The following is a 21663-nucleotide window of genomic DNA, read 5'->3' as shown; positions in this document are numbered from 1 at the left end:
TAAAAGCCGAGGGGAACAAGTTTTGGGGACTTGCTCATAGATCAAAGCCATATTGTTGGAGAAACCTCCTGCAAGGGCTAGAAAAAGGTGGGGATGGAGGTCCTGGGTAATGGGAACAGAAGACTAGTCTGACCCCAGATGGACTAAAGATGTACCACTGGGATGGGTGGAAAGATTAGAGGAAAGGAGAAAACATCGTAACTGATGGAGTGCATCCATTCTTTCATTTAATCCATAAAAACATGATGCGAACACACTCCGTGTGAGGTGCCAATATGATCCATAAAACCAGTCTGGTTACTGCCCTCACAGAGCTTACAGGGTAGTGAGGGAGAAATAAATAAGTACTGTTGGCGTACTGGGCTGAATGGTGTCCGCAAGTATTCACACCCACCCAGAGCCTCAGAATGTTTGGAAAGAGAGTCTTTGCAAATGTAGTTAGTTAAGATGAGGTCATACTGGATTAGGGTGGGTCCTAAATCCAATAACTGGTATCTTTAGTAAGAAAAGAAGAAGAGACACAGAGACACACAGAGGAGAAGCCATGTGAAGACGGAGACAGAGTTCTCGTGATGAGTCTACATGCCAAGAAATACCCAGAACTGTCGGCAACCACGAGAAGCTCCTTCAGAGGCTCCAAGAGGAACCAACACTGCTGAGACCTTGATTTCAGATTTCTTGCCTCCTGAACTATGAGAGTATACATTTCTGTTATTTCAAGCCACCCAGTTGGTGGCGATTTGTTGCGGCAGTCCTGGAAACTAGGATAGTTGGATCACAAATTTGTACATTATACTCAGATTTCAAAGAAAATGCACCATTTATATTTCCTGAATTAACCTGATAATCCTCACAAATCCTTACCTCGAGGGGTCGTGGGGAAAACCTGAAGTTAGTTTAATCAAGTTAACACAGTCTGATGCAATACTTCAAACAATCTCTTAAGGTAAGTTAGGTTCTCCCCAGTGTTTCCAATTTCCTCCCCTCCTCCTTACACTTATTCTCCATTGAGCACTGGATGGGGATCAAGGAGGCAGGAGAACACGGCACTGTGGCGGCAGGAACAGAAGGGGCCTCACATCCACCCACCCAGGCCCATCCACCGAATCCAGGCTCCTGTGGTCTCCATGGTGTTGTCCTTTGCTGTCCAGTTTCTGGGTACCCTGCTTGGCAGTGGACCATGTGGAAGCCCATGATAGGTAAACTTAAGATCTCTGCTCTCCCAACCCAGTCAGGGCCTGTGATGGGTCTCTCCCTGCCTCTGCACATCCCTGTGTAGTTGACCACTCCCTTTCGTTCCCCAGGCCAGGTGGCCCCCCCTGCAGCATCCTACCATAAATCACTTTGCTTCTGGAGCAGCACCCCCTAAGGCAAGCTTTCTAGTCATTGTCAGCTAACATCCTGGTCCTTCAGTAATTCAGAAACAATTCTGGCTTTTTCCAGTCCCTACAAGAGCCAAGGGAGGCTTAAGATGCTGTCTCAGGCTAACTCTTCCCCTAACTACAGCGTGCATCTGAGTTGGCTCTGAAGCAGCCACCCCGTGTTAACGTGGGGGACACCTTATAAATCCTTCTCCTCTCAGATCCCAAATAGGAAGCAGAAAAAGAAAAAAATCCTCTTCTGCCTTCATCTCCCCCTCCATCTATCTAGCTGGTTTCCCCTGCCTGTACTGCAGCCCAAAGAGGTTGATAAAGATACACGTATTCCACCGCCTGCTTCATTGAGCTGCTAACTTGTTTCTTCCCACGCCATCTGAAGCAGCAGGAATGGGCCTTCAGCTACTTCTTCATCTTTCACAACGATGTTCCCTATTCTGCACTCTTCTCTTCCCCGAGGTGGCATCTTTCTTCCTTCTTATTCTAAAGCTGTGTTGGAAGGAAACAGACTCACAGACATAGAGAACAGACTTGTGGTTGCCAAGGGGGAGGGGAGATGGGGGAGGGAAGGATTGAGATTAGCAGTTGCAAACTATTACATATAGAATGGATAAATAACAAGATCCTACTGTATAGCACAGGAAGTTATATTCAACATCCTGTGATAAACCATAAAGGAAAAGAAAAAGAATGTACATATATACATGTATAACTGAATCACTTTGCTGTAGAGCAGAAATTACCACAACATTGTAAATCAAATATACTTTAATAAAATAAATTAAAAAAATTAAAACTGTATTGGAAGAACATGATTTAACACAAAAAGGAGAAAAGTATCTCCTTAAATTTTTCAAAATATTACCCTTGTTATGAGTAAACACATATGCAAGTAAAACATTTGATGAATATTAAGAATAAAATAAATGGAGTATAGGTGGCAAAACATAATCAAAGATTTCTTAAAATAGTTAACACATTTAGGGCATAGTAAGCCCTCAAAATGTTTTTTAAATTGTTGTGGTTGTAGCTTTAGTTGTAGCATTGTTAGGGGCAATGACGTGGTAATTGACAAGACGTCACATGATGGATAAGCCTGGTCACAACTCAGCTGGCAATGGGTATGTGGCTTGATTGGTGTTGACCTCAAGCAGTACTTCCCAACGTGAATGTCACTGCCAAAATTCATCCCACGTCTTCAAAATTTGCACCAAGTACCAAGACTTCATAAATTTTATCTCTGTAACCAGTTTTTATTTCTATTAGCTACAGCATCCACTCATGAAAATGTTGCAACTTCAAAAATATTAACATCTCATTTGTCTGGGTCACTGACCTACCATCCAAACTAAGGAAGAACCATAAAATTCAGGACCATGGGAGCCATGGTGATGGCCACATGAGCAAGAACCAGAAGCACTGGGGAAGCGGGGGTCATGCTAGGGGCAGGCATCACCATACGATCAACTTAGGCAAACACTACCTAGGTTACTTTGACAAGGTTCGTATGAGGCATAACCACTTAAAGAGGAACCAGAACTTCTGCCCCACTGTCAACCTCACTAAATTATGGACCTTGGTCAGTGAGCAGACATGGGTAAATGCTTCCAAAACCGAGACTGGAGACACCCCCATCACGGATGTGATACGATCATGCTACTAAAACGTTCTGGAGAAGAGAAGCTCCTAAAGCTGCCTGTCATCATGAAGGTCAAATTCTTCAGCAGATGAGCCAGGAAGAAGATTAAGGGCAGGAAGAGGGGTCTGATATCCTGGTGGCTTGAAGCCACATGGTTTTCATTAAATGCTAAAAATTGCTTTAAAAATTTAACAGCACAAAAAGTTGGATGTCATTCAATGTCCTCCCTGTCACCCCTTAGTCTGTGGAAGGATATCTCTGCACAAGCACTGCCTTCCAGCTCTAGGCTCTCACACTACAGGTTCCACTGAAGAGAAAGGGGAATTTTCCCAGCCACTGATTTCTCAGCAGTCAGGAGCAGCTTCCGGGTTGGGTGTTGAGAGCACTGCACGAATTGTTCCATATCTGATAGTTATGTTATGGGTCGGAAATCTCCAGCATCTTCTTAACTTTTCTCTACCTGCATGCACAGCATGTGGGCTCCCTTCCCCCCTCCAATCTTCTTCCCTGCTTGCCAACTTGGCAAAATCCTTTGTCATCTTCAAAATCATTCTGACATCGTCTCCCCCATGAAGTATCCCCTGATCCTCCCAAGGAAAATTAGTCTATTCGTTCTCTCCCCAAACACGATCCCTTGTGTGCATTACCATGAGTGCCATATAATGTCTTATATCACATATATTTATTTACATGATTGCTTACTTTCTCAAGGGAGCAAATTATGTCTATTCAACTCTGTCAATTTAGTGAGGGATGCTCCGCCCTGATTTCACATTGAAATCACCTGAGGAGCTTTGAAAAATGCAGATGCCTGGGAGAATCCCCAGAGGTTCCGGTTTAATTAGTCTGGGGTCTGGCATTAGATTGTATTTCTTTTTATTAAATTGTTTTTGAGTGCCAAGGAGAACTCTAGTGCACAGCCAAGGTTGAGAGCCCTTGCCCTTGTACCTAGGACAGGGCTTGGTATACTATACTCTGTCATTTAACTGTTTCATGTTCCTTATGTTTAATGCTCTTAACCTTTAGCAGATCTTCCCCTACAACTGTTGTTAAGATGAGTCACCAAAATATCACTCCTCCCTGAAAAACTAAACAAACCTTTGAAATAGAAGTCTCCATCTATCAGTGCTCTCCTCCTAGGCAGGCTCAGAAAAAACACTCAAGAAATAACTCCCTCTCAAGGACGGCGGCTGCCTGTTGACTTCATCTTTTTTGCATGAAGCCCACACCTACCCTGGGAGATGCTCTGTGGCCCAGAAACAGAACTCTGGAATAACAACAACAAATCTGACAGAAGCCCCCAGAATGTTTGAATCTGCCGACTTCTCTCCTCCCGCAGCCTTGGAATCCAAAGCCTGTTCAAACTGCTTTCCAGTAATTCCATATTAGATGAGGGCACTGTTATCAAGAGGGCTGCACAGCCATCTGTGCAAGATTTTCCCATTTTTTTCTGTTTTGACTTGGAGGAGAGTTCCCGTTGTGGCGCTCAGATGCAAAGACAGAAAGAGGCTTTTGCAGCAGGTAGACGATGGTGTGAGCTGGGAGCCACATATTTCTGAGGTTACATGGAAGGAAAAGAAGCTTGAACAGTTCTCATCATAATGACATGTTCAGAGCTTCCCTCACTGGCCCTTCCCTCAGTGGTTTGATCATCTGAAAACAATTTGGGGATGCTCTGATATTAATGATGTTGACCCCATTTGCTTCCTGGACCATAAATGAGGAGCCTCATTCCTCTCCTTTGTACCTAGCTTAACCTGGAGGCCGGCCATCCTTCTACATGGTGCTGAGTTACACATATTCTAATAGGCAGGCCAGGGTTAGACTTAATGAAAGCAGACAGATTTTGATTCTTCCCCTTTATTATTTTGAAAGCCATATTAACCCAGGCAAGGCTGACCTTATGAAAGCTTCAGTGAGAGCCTGCCCATGTGGGGCGAAGTCATCCCTCGCGTGATGCTGAAAACCCATCATTCAAAATGCATCCTTTGAAACTGAGAGCAGCTAGTGTAGTGACAGACACCTGTCTCATCCCCACTGTAAAAAATCACACCAACCTTCAAGGACCAATGTAGAGTCCAAGAAGCTGGAGGCATATGATGCAATTCGTTACCTGGCATATCATAAAATCGAACTCTCTTTTATTTCTGATGGACAACTTTGCCAGATGAAGTAGAGAGAGAAAAGGTTGGTTCTAGACAAAGAGGATACACTCTCAGATATGAGGCAGAGCGAGGAGACTAGGAATGAACGCTAGCATGTGGGCATCGGGCGTCCTATTGAGCACAAAGGGGACAGACTTGCCATTTTAAAGATGCAAGACCTAAACAGACAATACAAAGAATTAATAATGATTATACTTAGCATGTGGCAAGCACTTTCTATGGGTCTGGAATTGTTCTAAGAGTTTTACATGCATTGTGCCCTACAGTCCTCATCAGTACTGCAATTATTATCACCCTTATTTTACAGATGGGGAAACAGAGGCTCAGGAAAGTGATGAAATTTGCCAAAGTCACACAGCCAAGACACAGTAAAGCAGGGATGTCATTCCAAATAATTTGATTCTCCGGATAAAATTACCCCCAGTTGAGAACCACAGGATAGTTCCTAAACTTTAGTGTGCCTCAGAATCACCCTATGGGTTTGATAAAACAGAGATTTCTGGGTCCCATCCTCAGAGCTTCTGACCCAACAGTCTTCGAGTGGGTCTAAGAATTTGCACACATTCCAGGCAGATGCTTCTGCTATTGGCCCAGAAACCACCCTTAGAGAACCACTGAATTGGTCCATTCCATTATGTGTCCAGAGTCATGCGTGTCATTAATCCTGAGTGTGGATGGCTCTGCGAAGACCTTCCTCACCTGCTAGAACAACAAAGGTTTTGGCTTAGACATTAACTCTCAGTAGAAGAGCAAGGTCATAGAGAGAAGCCTGGAATTAGATTCAGAAGACATGAATTTGAGGGCATTAAAAAAAAACTGGATGAGTTATTTAAACTCTCAAAGCCCCAATTTCCTAATCCATAAAAATAAAGCCAAAAAAAGTGACAACCAACTTACTCTGGATTACTGGTGACAATGAAATAACCCAGTGTACCCCAAACTTTGATCACCCTCAAAATACATCACAATGTCTTACCATATCTACCACAACCTGAAATGAACACTTCTCTTTAAATGAACTCACTACTTAATCATCTACTTTATCATAAGAAATGTCTGTGAAATCAGTTTTCCCTTGATAATTATGTTTTCCCAAATAGGCTTTAAGATAACTATTAAAAATCTCTGTGTACCACTTAAAATCATCTTTTACACCTCCTGTGGTTCATGTTTTCACACTTTGGGAACAGTAAGGTATTTGTGAGGGAGCTTTATAGGTTGCAAGTGTTGTCAGATTCAAGGTACTATTATCAATTTTGTCTAGGCAGGGCAGTTGTTGTAACTGTCTGGAAAAGGGAGCAAAGGTTGAGACCAGGAGCCCTTCCCTGATGTGAGCTAATGCAGCTACTGTACATTCTCCTTCTGCTCTTAAAATTTGGCTGTGTATCAGGAAAGGCCACTTGAACCTGTTCTCCCATCCCCTTCAGTCTCTTTCTAATATGCCCTAATACCGTTTCAAATCGGAGATGATGAATTCAAAGGGCAGAGCAAACTGGAGCCGGTAGGAATGAACTTGACACTAACAAGATCCACCTGAGCTTCAGTATTTCTCTTGTGATCACCAAAAACAGGTCTCACTCCAGAAGAGACCCATCAATGGCTTCAGCACAGCACCTCCTGGAGAGGACATCACTTCAGAGCCTGGCCCATGTCTGCCTGGAGCAAAAGACACCTTCCCTGCCTGCCTGGGATCATGTCGCTTTTGGTTTGAACATCTTCTTGGAATAGGCTCAGGTCATCAGGTAATTGCTTCTCGCTATAAACCAGTAGCTCTCCCTCCTGTGTGTATGAGACTCACCTCAGAAGCTCTTTGGAAAATTAATGCATGTGCCCCACCCCAGACCATTTGAATCAGAATCCCTGGAGGTGGGACTCAGCATCAGAATTTTTAAAACACGTTTGTTTTAAAAATCCGTATGTGCATCTATGGTCAAGAGCATGGTTTTAAGTGAAGGAGAAAAAAAAAATCTTTACACATTTTGAGTCTACCTGTAACCAAAGGACTTCTGCCTTAGAGATAAGCATGCCCCAATTTCGATTCTAAGAAGAATGCCATGGCCTTTTAGCCACGCCCCCCTGAGCTTACGCACTGACGTTTCCTCCTCTCCAAATGGCAATTTATTCTGTTTTCCACCTCAAGACTCAAAGGAAGGAATAAAAACCTTCTGCACTTTTGGTGCAGCCACTATGGAGAACAGTATGGAGGTTCCTTAAAAAACTAAAAATAGAACTACCATATGATGCAGCAATCCCACTCCTAGGCATATATCTGGAAAAGATGAAAACTCTAATTTGAAAAGATACATGTACCCCCAGTGTTCACAGCAGCACTATTCACAATAGCCAAGACATGGAAGCAACCCAAGTGTCCACTGACAGATGAATGGATAAAGAAGATGTGACATATATATATATATATATATATATATATATATACACACACACACACACAGTGGAATACTACTTCAGCCATAAAAAAGAATGAAATAATGCCATTTGCAGCAACATGGATGGACTAGAGATTATCATACTAGGTAAAGTAAGCCAGACAGAGAAAGACAAATATCTTATGATATCACATATATGTGGAATCTAAAAAATATGATACAAATGAAGTTATTTACAAAACAGAAACAGACTCACAGACAGAAAACAACTTATGGTTACCAAAGGGGAAAGGGAGGAGGGGTAAATTAGGAATTTGGGATTAACATATACACACTACTATATATAAAATAAATAAACAAGGACCTACTGTCAAGCACAAGGAACTATATTCAACATCTTGTAATAACGTATAAAGGAAAAGAAACTGAAAAAGAATATATATATATATATTTTAAAACAAACAAACAAAAAAATTTTCTGCATTATTGAGCATTTATATCAACTGACACTGTTCTACATGCTTTATACATAAATCACTGGATTGTCTTAATGAGATAGTACAGTTGCAATATTTATTATGAAGGATACCTATCAGATTGTCTATCTAATAAAACACAACTTCTGGGATCTCCCCCTTACGTTTTTCTGAGACCACTTCCTCTTCCCTCCATCCATGAAGTTCCAAGGGAAGCTGCCATTTTGGCCCAACGTTACTCCCAGCCTTTAGACACAGATGATTGGGCTAGTGTTGGATACAAGTCTTAGCCTAGCCAGGCCAATTAATCCCTTCCCTGAGAGCACAGAATGTGGAGGAGATTGAAATGGATTGAGAAATAGGGAAAAAAAAAGGAAAAACAAAGGTCTTGTGCATGAATAATCTAGTCACATGTAAACTAGAGGTGCCTGCAGTCTTTTTTTTTTTTAATTTGTGGGAAGCAAAGGAAGCTACCGTAAGTGAACAAAAATGAAGCAAACACGCAGAAGCTCACATAATGGAGGGAAAGTCTACATGGCATTCAAGGCCTTGATGATTTCCATTTGCTCCTGGGACTCAGACCTGCTTTGGGGCTCTGTGAGGTACCAGTATTCTTATAATAAATCCCTCTATTTGCTTAAGCTAATCTGAGTAGGTTTCTGTTAGTTGCAAGCAAAATAGATTAATATGACTATGCCTAAGATACAGAGGAGGGGTGCAAGGAAGTATAAGACTTTGGCAGATTCCCTACAGGAATTTACAATCTGGGAAACACAACAGAAAAATCGAAGATCTGGAGTCAGACACAGCCCAGCCCCAAACCCTCACTCACCAGCTGTGATACCTTGGGTATCACCTCTGTGAACCACAGTTTCTTCACCCTCATACAGGATACTAATGTTTGATGTGGATGTTGTGAAAATTAAATAGTGGTATACTGCCTTGTACTTTGCTGGGGCCTCAACTAACCAGAATTCCTTTCCCTGTCTTAGAACTAGAAGGGATTTTAGGGAACAAAGGGGAGAAACTGCTGAGATATGAGCACGACCTGGGTTTCATGGAATCATAGTGCCCTTAGCTCTCCCCTTGCTCCTGGCTGAGGGAGAAGAGGAGGTAAGCCAGCATGGAACCCAAGGAAGCTGTTTCCACACTCCTGATCCCATGCAGCCCAGAGGGCACCAGAGCAGCCAGTTACGATGTTTTATCCTAAAAGTTCTCAGTGAAAGCAGGTGGAAAGAGGAGGTCACAGAACTTGGAGCGCAAAAGAAGAGAAAAAGCTCACGGCTATGTGTGCTTTGAAGTCTTATTCTAAAATAAAAATTAGGAAAAATACCTGGGTCTTTGAATTGAAAGTTGTCAGGATCCTCATTAAAAGTTTGACTTTTTCCCATACGAATCCCAAGTAATAGAGGAATATGAGAATGACATTCGATTATTTTGGGGTCATAGGAAAAGTTTAGACTTTTGAGCCAGAGAGACCTGGGTTCAAATTTTGATTTTTTGGCTTAGATCTATAGCCTGCAACAAGCCACATACCCTGTTTTAACCTCAGTTTACCACCCTCATCCCATTAAATGGAACTAAAATGCCTAATTTATTGGGTTGATTAAAGGAATTAAATAAGATTCTTGTATAGTGTCTCCACAGTGTCCAGCACCTGGTATGTGCTCAATCAATAAAAATTGTCACATCTCTAAAGCCCATAAAGTTTTAAAAAAATTTATTGAAGTATAGTTGATTTAAAATGTTGTGTTAATTTCTTCTGTACAGCAAAGTGACTCAGTATGTATGTGTGTGTGTGTTTGTGTATATATATATATAAAAATATATATATGTATAAATATATATAATATGTATAAAATATATATTCTTTTCCATGTTCTTTTCTGTGATGGTTTGTCACAGAATATTGAATATAGTTCCCTGTGCTATACAGTATGACCTTGTTGTTTATCCATCCTATATATAATAGTTTGCCTCTGCTAATTCCATTCCATTCCCATTCCTTCCCTCCCCTCTCCTCTCTCTCCCATGGCAACCACAAGTCTGTTCTCTCTATCTGTGAGTGTGTTTTTGTTTCATAGATACTTTGACTTGTATTATAGATTCCACATATAAATGATATCATGTGGTATTTGTCTTTCTCTGTCTGACTTACTTCTCTTAGTATGATAATCTCTAGGTCCATCCATGTTGCTGCAAATGGCATTATCTCATTCTTTTTATGGCTGAGTAATATTCCATTGTATATATGTACCACATCTTCTTTATCCATTCATCTGCTGATGGACATTTGGGTTGCTTCCATGTCTTGGCTAGTGTAAATAGTGCTGCTGTGAACATAGCAAATCCCATAAAGCTTTACTGTGGCCCTAAAGAACATGAATTTTAGGATCAGACACAGTTGGGTTTGAGTTCCACTTGTAAATTGATGACCGTGTAAAATTACTAAACCTTTCAGAGCCTCAGTTTCCTTCTCTATTAAAAAGGAATAACAGGGCTTCCCTGGTGGCGCAGTGGTTAAGAATCCACCTGCCAATGCAGGGGACATGGGTTTGAGAGCTGGTCCAGGAAGATCCCACATGCCACAGAGCAAGTAAGCCTGTGTGCCACAACTACTGAGCCTGCACTCTAGAGCCTGTGCTCTAGAGCCTGCGAGCCACAACTACTGAGCCCACATGCCACAACTACAGAAGCCATGCACCTAGAGCCTGTGCTCCACAGGAAGAGAAGCCACCACAATGAGAAGCCCACACACGGCAACAAAGAGTAGCCCCCGCTTGCCGCAACTAGAGAAAGCCCACGCGCAGCAACAAAGACCCAATGCAGCCAAAAATAAATTAATTAATTTTTTTAAAAAAAAAGGAACAACACCACCTACCTACAGTGAACCCTGATTTTGACCACCCACATCTATTTCCTTTTCTTCCTCACGGAGTATGATTTTTTTTTTCAGGTACCATGATTTTTCCAGGTGTCCATATACTTCTGGAAGGCTGATCTCACCCTCAGCTCCCAGGGCGACCTGATTGGTCTGGAGGAAATATTCTCTCAATTGATTTGGAAAAAGCATAGGACACAGTTCTGGTAATGAGACAAGAGCAGGAGATTACTGGGGACTTTTCAGAAAAGTTCCATCTATCCAAGAGTCTCTTTCATTTCTAGATGTTGTCTGGTCCAGAGGTGATGCCTGGAGCTTCTTTAACCATCTTGAGATAAGCCTATGGGTGAAACTAACACTGAGGAAAACAGAGAAGGGTAAAAAGAGCCTGGATTCGTGCATCTCTGTTGATCCTCCGAATCAGCCTACTTTGAAATCTGTCTTACCTCTGAGTTTCCTGTTAACAGGCAGTAATAAGTGACTTATCATTGAAACCAGCTTGATGTACAATTTCTATTACTCGCATCCGAAAGTATCCTGACTGATGAGTGCTCACTGAGATACCACATGCAAATCACTAGTCACAGTCAACCCTGGAACCCCAGTAGAGGCACAACAAACAGTTAGCTCTTATCATTGATGTCATCATAATCATTATCACTATTACTAGCTGACAATAATAAAAACAACAGCGGAAACTATAAAAATAACAGCAAACACTGCTTATGTGCCAGGCACCGTTTTAAGTGTTTAACATACTTAAATTATTTAATCTGCACAACAACCCTGTGAGAGAGATGCATAATTACAAGAGTTTTACAGATGGAGAAAATGAGGTTCAGAGAGATTAAGTAATTTCCCTAAGGTCACACAGCTGGTAGGTGACAGAGGCAATACTTAATACCCAGGCAGCCAAGCACTAGAATTTATGATACAGAGGAGAGGAAGACCACGAGGAAATCTGATTCAATCTCCTGATTTGGCCTCTCCCTTCTTCCTTCCAGCTTCTAAGCAAAGTCAAGGCAGATGAATAGGGTCCATTGGGAGGGACCACCTTGAAGTGGAAAAGGGACTGATTTGGGAGGCAGGGATTTATGTGTGGCCTCAAGTAAGATAACAATGTGACTCCATTGCCTACTTGTTAAAGGGGCAGGGGAGGGTTGTCCACCTTATGGGATTGCTGGAGGACTAGGTAGAATGCTTCCCATTCATTGCGGGGCTCAAAGCCTAAATGAGAGCTATTAAAGATCAGCTCTCACGGCATCAGAGTATTTGCCTACCTTTCTCCCATTTGCCAGTTGCCTGCTCTGTTTCATTTAATGATGACATGAAGAGGAAAAAAGACTTAAGGAGACGGTCTGAATGCCAACCAAAACATCAGTTACCACTTTAATTTAAATTCCTTTTTTTTGCTCTCCTCACTAAGAAGTCTGATGATAATTTCCTCCCAGGGCTTCATTTCATAACCAAGGCCTATCTGACTCATTATCTCCCTGTCAACATCAAGAGAATGAAAACCAGCCGTCTAGTACCAACTTGTCCCTGCTCGGAGTAGAATCTGGGAGGGAGGAGAAGTCAAGGGTGAATTCCCTGTAGGGGTTATTAACTCTGAGAACAATATCCAAGGATTCTCGGCCAAGGCCAGCCCCAGACAAGGCTACAAATGCCAGTAACCTTCTGAATGACCTCAGGGGGAGATCTCTGAAGGAGGAAGCTACAGGGTCAGGGCAGAAGAGCTCACGCATGGCAGAACTGATTATAGCATGGGGTTCAGATTTGCGAATCATACCACACCAGAACACAGGTTCCAGAATCAGGAAGACACGGGCTTGAACCTCAGCTGCCCTGTGACCTTGGGCAGGTTCCCTAATCTTGCTGAACCTCAGTTTTCTTGCCTGGGCAAAGGAGTAATACTATATATACAGGCATGGCTCAGAGATATTGTGGGTTTTGCTCCAGGCCACCACAATAAAGGGAATATGGCAATAAAGTGAGCCATGCAAATTATCTGGTTTCCTAGTGCATATAAAAGTTATGTATACATTGTGCTGTAGTCTATTAAGGGTGCAATACATTATGTCTTTAAAAAACAGTGTACATACCTTAATTTAAAAATACATTGTTGCTCTAAAACACCAACAATCATCTTGAACCTTCAGTGAGTCACAGTAGAATATCAAAGATCACTGACTACAGATCACCGTAATGATTATAATAATGAAAACGTTTGAAATATTGAAAGAATTACCAAAATGTGACACAGAAACACAAAGTGGGCAAATGCTGTTGGAAAAATGGCACTGATAGACTTACTTGGTACAGCTGCCTTACAATATTATATTAGTTTCAGGTGTACAACACAGTGATTCTATATTTTATAGATTATATTCCATTTAAAGCTATTATAAAATATTGGCTATAGTCCCTGCGCAGTACAATATTTCCTGTATCTTGTTTATTTTATACATAGCAGTTTGTACCTCTTAATCCCCTATTCCTATCTTGCCCCTCCCCCACCCCTCTTCCCACTGATAACCACAGTTTGTTCTTTTTACCTGTGATTCTGTTTCCGTTCTACTTATTTGTAAAAAGCACAATATCTGTGAAGCACAGTAAAGTGAAGCACAAGAAAATGAGGAATGCCTGTATAGAGACGCTAACCCAGTCATGACTATTCCCTGAGAGCAATAATTTTTTCTTACGTGCGAAAAGGTAGGAAAGCATCCTTCTTACTTCAACGTGGCTGCTTCCCAGCCATTTCTTTTCCTTCTTGCTTCCAAAATTTCAGCTCATTTGAAGTTCACACCAAGCCTTCACCATCCACAGCCCCTTCTTTTCACAGTCTTGGGCCTACTTCACAGCCACACACTCTCATTCACAGAAGATTCTAGCACCTGGACCACTGTCTTCCTGTCCACCATTATTCCTGTCATCCTTCCTTGTGACTCCAATGTCCATGTGAATTGTCCAATTATCCATCCAAGGACCCAGCTTCTCGGGTCCTTGACCACCCTACCTCTGCAAATATGTTCTTTTGTCTCATCTCAGCCACACATTTGCATGATTACACCCTAGAACTTTGATAGCACCAGGTCTAAGACCTCAAACTTAAGTATTCCACCCTCTTATCTTTCCACCTCATACCTTGCAGCAGTCTCTAATCCAATTACTCTTCTCCACCATTAAGGTCTCTAACCCATGGTTCCCAATCACCACCTCACTAATGATCATCTCTTGTCCACTCTTACTTTTTTCTTCATAAAGTTTACGCTCATGGTCAAACACTAACCCATACCACTTGGGGACACCAATAACTCTTTTACTTCCCCTTCACTCTATTTTGTTTCTCCATCCAAGTCAAGCCCAGGTTAAACCCAGTGCTTCACCGCTTCTGTGCCTGCAGCCCAACAGCTCAACATGGTTGGAGAAAAACACCCAGCTGACTGACCTCACTTTCCCCTTATGACCATAGCCCTACAAGAAAATCTTATAGTGTCTCCCTGGAAAGTTTCCCTGTCTGTTTTTCCAGGATGACTATTTAAAAGTCTTCTTCTCCAACCTCCAATGCCTCTTCTCCCATCCTTGGAAAACTGATGACATTTTTCTTATTTCACTAAAAACAAGAAGCATTCAAAAGGATTCCTTCATCATCCCACCGCCACCACCAAATTTACAAGCATCTGTACAGACTGATTCTGACTTCCCTGTTGCGCTGGATGGACTGTCAACCCCTCCCCTGTGACTCTTTCCTCTTCAAAGGCTTTACTGCTTCAACTGTCTCTTCTTTCTCCTGCATCAGTTCTCCCCTCTTTGTGGATCGTTCCCATAAGCACACAGACAAGCTATGGCAACTCTCACTTTTTAAAGAACACTTCCCTTGATACTACATTTTCTTCCATCCAGCATCCCATTTTTCTTTTCAACTTATTGCAGACTACCCCACATTCCAGGCTTATTCTGACTGTATCCATATGAGTCTTATTTATACCATTTCATTTATGCCAATAACCTCTATGTTGCCAAAATTAATAGTCAACCCTCCGCGCTCTTTTTACAAGAATTCTCAGCAATCTTTGATACATCTGGCACTCTTTCTTCTTAAAAATATAAAACAAATGAATGAATATAACAAAACAGAAACAGATACAGAGAACAAACTAGTGCTTACCAGTGGGACAAGAGTTGCCGGGAGGGGCAAGATAGGGGAAGGGGATTAAGAGATATAAACTACAAGGAATGAAATAAATAAGATACAAGGATTTAATGCACAGCACAGGCAATATAACCAATATTTTATAATAACTTCAAATGGAGTATAATCTATAAAAATATCAAATCAGTGTTGTACACCTGAAACTAATATAACATTATAAATCAACTATACTTCAATTTAAAAAAAAAACACTGTCTGCACCTGAATTTGGGGATATCACCCTCTTCACTGAAAGCTCCTCTTCATTCAGTCTCTTTTTCTGGATCGTCCTCATATACCACCTTCTCGATGCTGAAATGATCCAAGGCTCAATAACTTAGGCCTCATCTTTCCTCGCCTCCCCTCTCTTCTCCTCTGCTCTTCTCTGTCTAAACTCTTTCCCTAAATGGTTACATCCCTTCTTATTTAGCACCTGCATGTTGATAATCCCAGAGTTAATACTGCTAGCCAGTCTTTCCACAGTACTCTACTCTTCACTCAACCCTCCAACTGCCCATTCAAAACCTTCATGTAGACATTGAATGAGCATCTTCAATACCTTAGATCAAAACAGAACTTTTGACTTCTCAGAGAAAACCTACTCTATATCCAAAAATGTATATTTAATCTAATCATTCATCACTACCTTCATCATAACTCTTAGTATAAGACAGAGCTCAAAAAGCCCTTGGGCCAAATCCAACCCACCATCTGTTTTTGTAAATAACATTTTATTGGAAAACAGCCACCTCATTCATTTATATATTGTCTGTGGCTGCCTTCATGCTACAATGGCAGAACTGAGTGCTTGTTAGAGAAACCATTTGGTCCACAAAATCTAAAATTTTTACAATTGGCCCATTACAGAAAAAGTTTGCTGACTGCTGGCCTAAGTCATCATTGTTTCATACCCACGTGACTGCCGTGGTCGCCTACGTGGTAGTCTTTCTTCTATTATTTTCCCTCTTCTTCACCCAGAAGTCAGAATGATGTTCTTAAATACAAATCATATCTTGTCACTCTCCTAATTAAAAACTCTAATTATTCAATCATATTTTGCAATAAAAGCCATACTGCGTCATGACCTACAAGGCCTTAAATGATCAGGACCTACTTTCCTCTCTAACTTTATTTCCTGCAACTTTTTTTCTTGCTCACCAAACTCCAGTCATACAGCCTTTTTACTGTTCCTCAAATAAGCCAAGCATTTCAGTTTTCAGGGTCTTTGCGCTTGTTTTGCCATCTGCCTAAAGCACTTTTCACCCATCTATTCCTATGGCTCTTTCTTTTCATTACTCAGGTCTCTGCTCCAGTACCATCTCCTCTGCTGTAAGAATGTCATTTTCCATTTGACAGGGATTTTGTCTCTCTCATTCACTATCATGTCCTCTGTGCCCTGCATATTGTAGACTCTCAATATATAATCGTTGAGGGTATAAATGAAAGAGTCCTAACACAGAGGTAAGCAGAGCGGACTGTGGGAGCACAAAGCAAAGGTGCCTAGCACTAAGGGATGGTTAAGAAAGCTGGAAAAGAAGGGGACAGTGGAGGCTGAAGGAGGTTTTTTCAGAAAGGGGACAAATATGTCCAAAGACAGGAACTATAAGAGAAGGTGGCACACTTAGAAGCACAAGTAGAGGTGCATATAGAGTATACTGTACCATAGATATATATATAGATCACGATGGAGGGGGGTGGGGCAAAATAGACATAGGGCAGATGATAAAAAACTTTGAATGTCAAGCTAGGATGTTTCAGCATGTCTGAGAAGTTGTTGAAGACTAAGTTGAATTGTGGCATGACTGGAAATGCTGGTTTCTAACACTAGTGTTGTCCTACTGCACATTCCAAATTCTCTCCCCTGTACTATGAAGTTTTTTTATTTTGTTTTTAATTAATTAATTAATTAATTTTTGGCTGCACTGGGTCTTTGTTGCTGCACGCGGGCTTTCTCTAGTTGCGCCGAGGGGGGCTGCTCTTCCTTGCGGTGCATGGGTTTCTCATTGCGGTGGCTTCTCTTGTTGCAGAGCACGGGCTTTAGTCATGCGGGCTTTAGTAGTTGTGGCACACAGGCTCAGTAGTTGTGGCACATGGGCATAGTTCCTCTGCGGCATGTGGGATATTCCTGGACCAGGGCTCGAACCCATGTCCCCTGCATCAGCAGGCAGATTCTTAACCACTGCACCACCAGGGACGTCCTTATGAAGTTTTTATAAACAGTTCCTCCAGATTTTCAGTATCAAGAGTTTTAAATTGGTGTCTGGTTCTAGAGTCAAGCTTCAAAATTTTCCTAATCTCTCATGCATCAATCTCATTCCTGGAATTCCATAATAAGGTAATTACTTAAGATTCTGGAAAAGCTCTATGTACAAAAATGTTCATTGCAGTATTATTTATGATAGGAAACAATAGAATAAACTAAATATTTTACAGAGACAAAATTAAGAAAATATAGTATACCTACTTATTGTATTATGAGTTATCAAAATAGTATTTGTCTAAGGACAGAAAAAGAGATCAGTGGTTACCAGGGTCTAGGAGTGGGGAGAAAGTATGATTTAAAAGGTTTATGAGGAAATTTTTGGTGACAATGGGGCTGTTCTATGTCTTGATTATGGTGGTGGTACACGTGTGTCAAAATTCAGAGACCTATGCACTAAAATGGGTAAACTTTACTATGTGAAAACTATACCTCAAAAACCCTGAAGAAAGGTTTAAAAGTATATTTTTATTATTTTGAATGCCATGGAGAAATTACATATGCAATGTGAAACAATATCAAGTAACACAGAAACTATGCAGAGAAAAAAACACTGGAAGAAACCATGTCAAAATACTAACAGTAGACTTTGGTGGTGGGAGAGCAAATGTTGTTTCCTACTACTTTTCTTCTTTCCTGTGCTTCATTCTGGTGTTGAAACAACTAAAGTTTGCTTTAAACATATGTTAGATTATGGAAGTTTCTCTCAATTGTCTTTGACTTTAGGGTCCTTCCAGCAGCACACACTACTTTGCTTGATATCTACTGGAGAGGAAACAGAGATAAGCACCATGGACAGCTCCTGGGCATTTGCTAGCTTAGCATGGGCTTGGAATGGGATTCTAACAGCTGCTCCCTCCCATCGCCCCATGGCAATTCCTCAGGTCAGGAGACACAGCTTTTCTCTCAGAAGGCTCTGTGATTCAATGTCCTCTGCTAGCAAAACCCACATCCCAGCCCCTGCCTCCCTCTCCAGGCTTTTGTGAACAAACGTGAGACACACTCAGAATGCTTGGTGACCATAAGAGAAAAATTCTGTTATTATCTAGACTCTTGAAGTAGACAATCTCTTCAAAACCATTTCATAAGTCACATCTTGGAATCTGTCAGAAAATACATATTGCAAACGACAATAACAATTGTGTCCTTTGGAAAATGGATTTTAAACTTCCATCTAGGTCCGTCAGAACATTTTTCCCAAATGCAATGTACGTTTTTGCCTTCTCATCTAAACGGTTATGATGGACTGAAGTGGTGGTGAGGGGACAACATTCTAATGAGGACAAGTAGAGAAACCAAGAGACAAAATGGAAAAGCTATAATAAATTATAGATTTTGATAAATTACCCCACACTGTCGAGTTTCAATTACAGAAACACACAGTTTACACAAGTAATTACTGAAGAAATTACCACAGAAGCAATCCATTCATTGAATTATAAGGCATCAATTCTGTCCCCTGATTGCATCTTCAGTTCCAAGGATGGCAATCACAGCTTCACACAAAACTTTAATAACACAATCTTTTTTGGATTAAAAAAATGCCTTTGGATGTAAAATGTGTAAGGGATGATAAGAAAAGGCTGTTGATTCATACTGAGAAAGAAAATGGCTTCAATGAGTTTACTGCAAGCCAGAACTTTGACAGTTGGAAGTTGATCACTCAAGGAGCCTGCTCTGAATGTGAGTTCTAATGCTCTCTGAGGGTCTTTGACATTATCTCGGGGGTCAAGAGAGATGATCCATGGAGGATAATGCCCAGCAACCAACATATCCTGTCGATGCTGGAGTGTCATATACTATGAGAGCTGGATGGATCTTTGAGAGTTCTGAGTCTAACTTGCAGCCCAATGCTTACGTCCTTTCCTCAGCTCAATGCCCATTTACATACAGACAAACATACGTGTATACACACATGTTAAATCCCTTATAGAAGACACTCAATGTACGTTAAACCCCTTATAGAAGACACTCAATGTCCCCTCATTGTTCCTTCATTCTTTTTATTTTTTAAATTAATTTTCATTGGAGTGGAGTTGATTTACAATGTTGTGTTAGTTTCTGCTGTACAGCAAAGTAAATCAGTTATACATATACATACATTCACTCTTTTTTGGATTCTTTTCCCATATAAGTCATTACAGAGTATTGAGTAGAGTTCCCTGTGCTATACAGTAGGTTCTTATTAGTTATCTATTTTATATATAGTAGTATGTATATGTCAATCCCAATCTCCCAATTTATCCCTCCTTCCACCCTTTCCCCCTTGGTAACTATAAGTTTGTTTTCTACATCTATGACTCTATTTTTGTTTTATAAATCATTTGTACCAGTTTTTTTGAGATTCCACATATAAGCAATATCATATGATATTTGTCTTTCTCTGTCTGACTGACTTCACTCAGTATGACAATCTTCAGGTCCATCCATGTCACTGCAAATGGCATTATTTCATTCTTTTTTATGGCTGAGTAATATTCCATTGTATATATGTACCACATCTTCTTTATCCATTCCTCTGTTGATGGACATTTAGGTTGCTTCCATGTCCTGGCTATTGTAAACAGTCCTGAAATTAACATTGGGGTACATGTATCATGTACCCCACTTTATTTTTTGGCTGCATTGGGTCTTCATTGAGGTATGTGGGCTGCTTATTGCGGTGGCTTCTCTTGTTGCAGAGCATGGGCTCTAGGGCACATGTGCTTCAGTAGTTGTGGCTCGTGGGCTCTAGGGCTCAGGCTCAGTAGTTGTGGGGCATGGGCTTAGCTGCTCCATGGCATGTGGGATCTTCCTGGACCAGGGATCGAACCCATGTCCCCTGCAATGGCAGGCAGACTCTTAATCATTGCACCACCAGGGAAGTCCCTGGGGTACATGTATCTTTTTTAATTATGGTTTTCTCCAGCTATATGTCCAGGAGTGGGATTGCCTTCACTCTTTTTAAAGTTATTTTTAATCAACTTTATTGAAGTTGTAACTTATAGGCAGTAATATGCAATCATTTAAATTAAGTTTGATGAGTTTGGATACATATATCAGAGTCGCCATCATTATATTCAACCTATAGAATATATCCATCACCCCAGAAGTTTCCTTCATAACTCTTTCAAGTCAATACTTCTCCCACCCAACCCCAGAAGCAGTCACTTTTTGTTTTCTGTCACTATAGTTTAGCTTTGCTTTATCTAAATTTTCATGTGAATGAAATCATATACTATGTCCTCTTTTGTGTCTGTCTTCTTTCTGTCAGCATAATGCTTTTGAGATTCATCTATGTTGTTGCAGATAATAATTGTTTGATCCTTTTATTACTGAGGAGTATTCCATGGTATGGACGTGTCACAGTTTATGCATTCTCTGTTGATGGACATTTGGGTAGTTTCCAGTTTGGGTCTTCAGGAACAAACAGCATCTCCTTCACAAGGTTGTTAAGAACTGAACCACCACCTAATTCAACTACCATTGACTGGAAGTGGGGACTGGTCAAGAGAGTGAGGATGATTCTTGGGAACTCATATTGGTGAGCGAGTCACTCAGAAAAGATGGCGGACTCACAGAATGAAGGACAAGAAAGCGTCCAACGTGAAATGTAGGATTTTCAGGTTATGCAGAATAGTGGATTGAATAATGTCCCCCCACCAAATTCATGTCCACTTGGAACCTCAGAATAGGGCTTTACTTGGAAATAGAATCTTTGCAAATGTAATTAAGGTAAAGACTGGGATGAGATCATACTGGATTGGGGTCAATTCTAAATACGAGTGTCCCTATAAGAGATAAAAAAAGGACTCAGAGAACACAGTGAGGAAAGTCATATAAAGTCAGAGGCAGAGGTTGGAATGATGCCTCCACAGACCAAGGAATGCCTGGGGCCCCCAGAAGCTGGAAGAGTCAAGGAAGGATTCACCTCTAGAGACTTCAGAGGGAATATCGTCTTGCCAACATTTTGATTTCAGACTTTGGGCTTCCAGAACCACAAGAGAACAGATTCTGTTGTTTTAATCCATGAAGTTTGTGGTAACTTGTGATAGCAGCCCTGGGAAACTCTTATATGAGGTGATTGCACAGGAACAAGGGATGAACTTTCACAACCATCCTGCCATTTAATCATCACCAAGCACCTACAAGATAGATAACATCCCTATTGTACAGGTGAGGAAACTCTCAGAGAGGGCAAGTAACTCACCAAAGATCACACAGCTCCTAGCTGGCAAAGCAGATATTTGATCTCAGGCAGTCTTTCCACTGCCTCTGAGCCCAAACCGAGATGAAGTGTGCTTGTGC

The 21663-nt window shown here is 41.2% G+C and overlaps 1 pseudogene; it reads left to right on the top strand.

The window, feature by feature from the left end:
- Nucleotides 1–2718: 2718 nt before the first annotated feature.
- LOC115867588 (large ribosomal subunit protein uL15-like) lies at nucleotides 2719–3326 on the top strand (annotated as a pseudogene).
- Nucleotides 3327–21663: the final 18337 nt, after the last annotated feature.

This window comes from Globicephala melas, chromosome 15 (genome assembly GCF_963455315.2).
Source record: "Globicephala melas chromosome 15, mGloMel1.2, whole genome shotgun sequence".
NCBI lineage: Eukaryota > Metazoa > Chordata > Mammalia > Artiodactyla > Delphinidae > Globicephala > Globicephala melas.
The sequence above is the reverse complement of the archived record's forward strand: the minus strand, read 5'-3'. Positions and strand labels throughout refer to the sequence as shown.